Below are 8,471 nucleotides of genomic sequence, written 5' to 3'. Positions count from 1 at the left end.
TCTGAACTCTGATGTTCAGCTTTACAAAGCTAAGACCCACAAAAAAGACATAACATGCAAACAGCAGGTACATATTCCTAAAGTTTCAGGCATTATATGCTAGTGAGGCCTAATCAACCATGGATCCCCTGTGCATGCCCACTCAGCAAAATATGATCTCCCCTTAAGTTTTTTGCTTTTGTTTTGTATTTGATGCAAGAAACCACTGGTGTAACATCACAGCAAGCACTGCAATCACAGTTGTCACATAAAGTAGATCTAACTTACCTAAATTAATTTCTAGTGTTCTCTGTGTTAGTGTCCCTAGAACTTGTTTTAGACTTCCGTCCCTGACCCAGGTGCTTTTCATGTCTGGATGAATCCTTGAACGTATGGCATTAAAAGTTATCCGAAGAAAATCATGGGTTTTGTTATAGCATCACAGACCCATAATCACTGTAGCACACTTTGTCTGATGGTAGCAGCAACACCCAAGGTCTCAAAAAAATTGCAAGCCTGGATATGTGTACAATTACCAACTACCCAAAGTAGACATTAAGGTGAATTAAATAGAAGGTGGCTTCAAGGTGAATTGAGTACAATTATTTGCAGGAGCCTATGCTGAAATCCAGCTCAACTCAACTTCCTTTCCCATCTTTCCTGACTATACTAGTATTCGTAGTTATGTTCCAAAGACTTGGTAGAAAGAAACAGTCCACTTTCAGAATGTTTTAAGACCTTGTCTGAATCTTCTCTCTAAGTTGCATAGAGTTATAGGGTCAATTTGAGTCTCACTTTTTCCCTTTGGTCACTTCCTTCCTTTGGAGGCTGATGGAACCTACATATGGTGGGGCAACTACAAGATCACGTGGGTGACACCTAGGATATTTCAGTCGTATGCTCACTTCTCAGTTAAATGCACAGCACTGTGTTATTAACCACACCCTAAGAAATGCTTCATCAGTGGCATACACAAACTGAATAAAAAAAAAAAATGTTCAACCCAAGATTTGCCCACACTGGAAGAATGGCAGATGCAACTTATGGACTATATGGAACTGGCGGAAATGACTGGCAGAATCCGAGACCTGGGAGAAGAACTTGTGGAGGAGGACTGGAAGAAATTTAAGGACTATTTACAAAAACATTGCAAATTGTATGAATGTTAAGAAAGATGTAAGATTAGTAACAACATGGTACCAATAAATTAGTTAAAAGGAATATGAACTTAAATGTAATTAAAAGAAAAGACAAATTTTGGATAAATACTATGTTAAAATTAAATCTTTAAAACTGTGATTTAAATTTTCTAAAATTGGGGATATAATATTGGAAAATTATACTATAAGAATCGAAACAAGTTAATAAACTGCTGGTAAAGTTTAAGATTTTGGAATGCAGGAGCGAGAGTTGTGAGGAAGTCCAATGAGGAGAATGAAATGTGGATATTGGAAAATTATATGTTATTTTGTATGTTCTTTACTGTTTAAACAAAATTTTAATAAATATTATTATATATAAAAAAAAATTGTTCAGTGGCGCTCTCTTCAGCCTGTAAAATAATTGAAAGGAAAACCACCAAATACTGAACGAATTGGCCAATTGACTTGTTTCCTTGTTCAATACAGGAAAGAGCTCAATCCAACCTATTCTCATGTAGATGGACAGAGGATTACAGGCAGCATACATCATTCACCCAAATAAAACTATAGCAATTGCTCCAGTATCCTATAGTAAGCTTCATGCCTGAATGGGGGTTTTATCCTTGATCTCTCACACCCTAGTCCAACACTGTAATCATTATACCAGTGTAATCATTATATCACACTGTAATCATTATACCACACTGTTATTGTATGCTCCCCAACTTCTAACTCATCCGCTAGGTAAGGTAGAGGGGCGGGGCCTTCCCACACCATTCTGGACATCTTTAGGTACTAGTTGTTTCTATGACAACATAGTCATTTTCTTAGACTCTAAAGTTTAGAGCATGATGTGACTTGGATGTGCCTATTAACTTAACCAAGAGACCAGTTTGACAGACTCCAATCCTACAGGGAAGGGAATCAAAAACACCATTCCCCCTCCCAATCCTATAACATTATCACCTCCGCCCCCCACCCCCCATCACACACACTGCTGTAAGGGAAAGATCCACACCTTGCACTCAAGTAAGGAAATAAATATGGCTTCTTTCTCTCCCCACCTTAACCGCCACACTGGGGAATGGGAATGATCCGCGCAAATGTAAATGAGCAATCAACCACATGGTGGCTTAGAATGGACTGGGAACTAACTGCACTCTGGGCAACTTACAAGTTGGTGCTTCAAGGTGTGGCTTCTGAGAGAGAAAACTGCAGGATGAGAGGACAAAAGAATCTTCCTGCCCACCCATATAGCTTGTGAGATATTTGTTTGGTGTGTGGGTGTGTATACCGCTTGGTCATTGGGAAAGTGTTGATATTGTTGTGGCTGACAAGACAAAATATGGAGCATGGCTCTGAAGGCTTACCTGAAGGCTTAACTTTGCAAACAAGGTGTTGCCTCAAAAAGGTTTGTCTTTAACTGACATTGTTTTTCATAGACTCCCAGATTTTACATGGAAAATTACTAAAGGTGTCAGTGATAACCATTATCTAAATGGCACCAACATGATGGAAATAAAGAATAGCTTAATAAATGTAAGTAGGAAAGCCAAGTGGAGACTAATGCCAATGTCACCTATGTTGTTTACAGACTATCTGAAAGCAGGTTCCCACAAATGGAATAAAAATGACAAAGGTTTAGACACTAGAGATCTACACATACCATTGAGGTTTTATCAGATGAGATAATCTTGAGGAATTAATGTTTTCAATAAGAGAACTGCAGCAAGAAGGGTAAAGGTTAAGCTATGAACACAAAGCCAGCAAACATAATGTAGCAGCATCTTGATCAGAAAGAAATATTGCATTCTACACTCCAGTGAAATGTGCTGAAGAATTTAAATGCTTGTGTGCGGAGTCGCAAGTGGGGAAAAAGCAGGCAAATACTGAAACATGCTTGGAGTGGAATGCTTTCAAACGCCCCACAGTTTTCTGAAGGGTTGACTCTGTTCAGAAGTTTACAGAATGTTTTGCATATCAATAACGTGCAGAATAAAGACCAAAGCTTCTATACAGAGCCATTTATATAGGCATCTAAAGAGATATCAAATATCACTGGATAATTTCAAGAAGACGCAGGACCCATGAATGCCTTCAGGACAGCTAAATAGGTTAGATTATTCTGAAAATATATAGTGTGACTCTTTAGACTTGGAAAGTCTGCGTATCGATATGGACAACACATGCATAAGTTCATGCCAGACTATGATACTTTATAAACTGCTTTGAGGGTTTTTGTTATTTTTTCCAATCAAGCAGTATGCCAATTTTATGAAATAAATAAATAAATGCTTGCTGAATGAGTTTAGACGTCAACTTTGTGCCAACCTCAGCACAGCTTCTCCAGCTTGCTCACTATTTTCTTCTCTATTTAAATGTAAAACAAGAGGAGAGAGCTACAGTATATTGTACCAACAACCCTATGTAGAACCTGCTGTTAAGGCTTGTAACAATTGAAACACTGATTGTTTTGACTTGATCTTTTTAGTAAGCACATATATTTATTTTTGTCATTATTAAGCTTACTAGAGGACACCAATTTTCTCTTTCACAGATTGCACCATTTTTGGGGTCTCTTGCATTTTGCATATATTCTCGGATTATTATTCACATGCAGTCCCTTAAAATCATCATGCTCTTTTATCCATGTTCAGCCATAATGAATTAGGCTCCATCTGCACTGTACATTTAAAGCAGTATCATACTACTTTAAACAGTCATGGCTTCCCCTGAAGAATCCTGGGGGCTATAGTTTCTGCAGCTGCTGAGAGTTGTTAGGAGACCTCATTCCCCCTCACGGAGCTTCAATTCCCAGTGTTTCCTGGAAAGAGGGACTGATTGTTAAACTACTCTGGTTATCACAGCTCTGTGAGGGGAACGGGGTCACCTAACAACTCTCAGCACCCTTAACAAACTACACAAACAACAAATTGGGATGATTGGAACCAATAACTTGCACTACAGAAAGTTCTGTCAGAGAAAGAAATTCATCTTACTCTGCCCAAAACCTGGACCGGAGTGCAGCATATGGAACAGATTCCACAATGAACTCTCAGCCTGCTAGGCTTCTCTGGGTCCACTCCAAAGCAGATGGCAGATATTGCCACCTGCTCCGCATGCTAGAGTCAGTAGGGCCAAACTAGACAATGCAAGGAATGTGCTATCGTATCGCACATGTCTTGTTTAAATTAAACAAACAATAGAAGGAAAGTATTGAGAAAAGAAAAATCGGAAGAAGGGGGTTGAGTCACAGCATGGTCCTGCCGAACATTCCCCTCAGCTGTTATTTGCCGTGTGAGGGAAGGTGCCATTAGTGCCACAGGCTTCTTTCTTCTAGGAATGAACATCTCCTTTGCTTTACAACCCTTCCTTTTCACTGCATTCCTCGTAGCCGCCTTCCCGCAAAGAGCTGCTAATTTTTATGCTAGATCATACATTTCTCAAATCATCATCTCAGAATGGAGATGATGCCTAGTGGAGCCCAAGACCAAGACAGATATTTGGGTGGAAGCATACCCTGCAACATTCTGCAAGAAAACAGGGACATTCTATGCTTTTAGTATGGAATGTCCCTATTTTTTTCCTGAGGATGGATTTTGGAGGGTGTGGTATGAGGCCTCTGATATGCAAGGGGAAAGTGATGTTGCTGTATGCTTGGTGGTCCAGAGGACTTGGATAAAAGTCTCATATGGCCTAATGTGGCCCATGGGACCTCCCACTTGACTCTGAAAGCCCTTTCCACTTCAAGCTGCTGAACATCAGAAGATCCCTTGGACTATGCTAGTCATTCCCCTCTAATATGATCCTAGGACTCTGACTACATTTTAAGTGCCTGTTTGCCTCAGTGGAGACCTTTATACCTAGGAAGCAGGCATGGTACATGTCTCTGGCCTACATGTCTGAAAGAAAATTACTTCCAAGGCAGAAGGAGAAAGGATGGGGCAGCTATGGTATTATTTATTTCTTGAAAAGATCTGGATGACTCACTCTTCGTCAATACCAAGGCAAAGTCCAGAACTCAACATTAAACAGCCCACCAGATCATAAAATGAGCAACAGTGCATACTAATATATTTAAGCAGCCAAATACACAGAACAGGTTAAACAATCATCATCTTACAAAACTTTAAACACCTAGACAAATAAAAAAAGTCTTAATCTGGAGCTAGGATAATAATAATGTTGATGCCAATTGTACCTGTGAGGGGGAAGTATTCCAGAGATGGGGCTTCACCACCAAAAGTGCTCTTCTTCTTAACAGTTGCATTTTCTTGCAGTGGAAACCATCAAGCGAAACACTCTACAAACCATTCCTTAGGTGAATTATGAAATGCATGGAGACTTTTCTGTGGCACCTCTCAGATTACGGTAAGTTATTACAAGCCTTTGCCTCCATCTCCTTCAGGTCTTGTAAAACTGCAATTTGGACACAGAAAATACAGATGATGCAAAGCACAGGCTACTGAGGGAACACTTACTAGCATGCAATTTCAGAAAATGTAATACCTGCCAAGAAAATTTGAGGTTAAAAAGAGCATATTGGTAGGTGCGGGAGGGTCTCTTGAGATCTGATGCAGAGGAAGTTTTATCTAAAGGAGGTGCAACATGGTGGAGTTAGTGCCCTTCAGACACTGTTATTATATTGAGAAATCCCATAGATGTTGCAGGATTAATACAATCATCTTTCAGAGAGCAAAATAGAGATGGGGCAGCAATTCAATTCAGTGTACGTTTAAAGGTGAACTTCTCTAATTCACACTTTCTGAAACAATATGTGAACTGAAACACAGCTGTCCTTCAAAAATAGACATTGCTCCAAATTTTGCAATTCAGTTTTCCAACCAAACATTATGACCAAAAATGTATATAGTTGGGTGAAATGTGTATAAGTGAAAATAACATACAAAACATTAAGACAGATTGCTTGCAGAAATGTGTATTATAGTCAAAACTGCATAGGAAAAATATGTTTTTAAATGAGAAATTAGCGCTAAAATGCTGACAAATTCTCATGATGATTTTTTTTAAAAAAAATAATAATAATCAAAAATTCTTACAGAAATGTGAAGAACTGAAAATAAGATTGGGAAAAAGAGAAACAGAGCCCATAACTGAGAGTTTCATCCAGTCCTACTACTGTGACAGTAATCAGAAGAGATATGAAGTGTAATCTTTACTTGGAAGCAAGTCCCACTCTGTTCAATGGAGCTTACTCTAAATAAGTGTGAAGAGGATGACAGGCTGAAAATCTTTCACCTTTTCCTCACTGCTCTGGATACTCAGGGCAAAGGTGTATAAAGGCTGAGTATTATTAGGGACACAGGTGGCGCTGTGGGTTAAAGCCTCAGCGCCTAGGACTTGCCGATCGAAAGGTCGGCGGTTCGAATCCCTGCGGCGGGGTGCGCTCCTGCTGCTCGGTCCCAGCGCCTGCCAACCTAGCAGTTCGAAAGCACCTCCGGGTGCAAGTAGATAAATAGGGACCGCTTACCAGCGGGAAGGTAAACGGCGTTTCCGTGTGCGGCTCTGGCTCGCCAGATGCAGCTTTGTCACGCTGGCCACGTGACCCGGAAGTGTCTCCGGACAGCGCTGGCCCCTGGCCTCTTAAGTGAGATGGGCGCACAACCCCAGAGTCTGTCAAGACTGGCCCGTACGGGCAGGGGTACCTTTACCTTTACCTATTATTAGTTTTTAAGATAGAAAACAGATATAAAGTGCCCCGAGATTATCATACCAGATATATTTTATTAACATCTGCATAATCAAAACAACTTTTGATGGCCACAACTGCACAGGAATTCTAATGCTGATGTGAGCTCTTGTCAACATTCGGAAGGCTCCTTTCCTGCAAGGTCTCTTTCACGTTTACCTGATTTAGAACCTCCAGTTAGAAAGAGAAAGTAAAAATAAACAAAGCAAGCCCACAAAGCTGTTAGAGGAATTCAGAGCAGCAGACCAAGCTTACATAACAGCTACAGCTGAGATGATAGAAATGACTCTTGCTATATCACATTATCTTTCCATAAAGTCTAATGCCAGGTGACACCGCTCTGCCAAGGTTAAAGCAATTCACCTGGCATGTCACTTTAGCCTTTATTTGCATCTGCTATGCAAATGAGTCAGCAAACGTCCAGCAAGCTCATTCAGAAGGCTTGGTTACCAGAGCAAAAACAAAATAGATTGCCATCATTAACATTGAATGTTTTTAAAATATTTGAAAATGTAGCATTCAGTGTAGGTTACATAAGCTCTAAACAGCTACTTAAAATATCCATGGTTATACCAGAGGTAGCTGACGGTTACTAGACTATAAATCCCATTGTCCTGGACCAAGGACCATGCTGGCTGGGGCTGATGGACATTGTAGTTCAACAGCATTTGAAGAGCAATATGCTGATTGCTCCTGGAATAGACAATGTAGACTATCTTTATTTTCACCATGTAAAACTGGAACCTTTTTCAAAATGAAATAAATCTGCTTTTATTTCACAACAACAACTACCATTGCAACTAGAAAACAATTCCATGTTTTCTTCATATTCTGGATAAATATATAGTGGTACCTTGGTTCTTGAACTTAATCTGTTCCAGAAGTCCATTTGACTGCTGAAACTGTTTGAAAACCAAGGCGCAGCTTCCAATTGGCTGCAGGAGCTTCCTGTACTCAAAAGCCACGTCAGACATTCAGCTTCTGAAAAACATTCGAAAACTGGAACACTTACTTCTGGGTTTTCAGCGTGGGAGCTGATTTGTTCATCAACTAAGCCGTTCAAGAACCAAGGTTCAACTGTAATCATTATAATCCTAATTTCATCAGATAACACATGAAGTGGGCAAGTATGAACTGGGCCATGTTTGGCATCTTTTATACATGATCTCATTCTTACTCATGGTATCATTTCCATGTAATAATCCTGAGCTCCATGGGGTGTTAGGGGAAGGGTAGTACATCTGGTGGGGGCCATGTCATGTTCCTTCTGGGTTAGTTTGTCCACTTTTGGTCCTCACCCTGCACTCAGCTCTTATCTGTGGCTCCTAGAAGCAGTCAGCATGCAACAGTGGCCACACCTTAGGAACGGCTTCAACTGACTGACTAAACCAGGTGAGGGTAGCCGATGGGTCTTAAACCCTCAGTGAGTTAGGGGCTTCCCCTGCATGAGAAGACAAGCTGCCATGGATTGAGCGGACAAGACCAATAGTGGGTCCAACAGTCAAGCTGGTGGTTTCTGTACATGCTGTAGATGGAAGTGAGAGACAGATGGAGCTCACCCACTTGGGAAGGTAGCCCATCTAAGAGAATCAAAGCTCTGATTCTAAACCTCTGCTGCCTTGTGATATATCCTCAGGAGA

Source organism: Podarcis melisellensis (genome assembly GCF_964234715.1).
Source record: "Podarcis melisellensis genome assembly, chromosome: 9".
NCBI classification, from domain to species: domain Eukaryota; kingdom Metazoa; phylum Chordata; class Lepidosauria; order Squamata; family Lacertidae; genus Podarcis; species Podarcis melisellensis.
The sequence above is the reverse complement of the archived record's forward strand: the minus strand, read 5'-3'. Positions refer to the sequence as shown.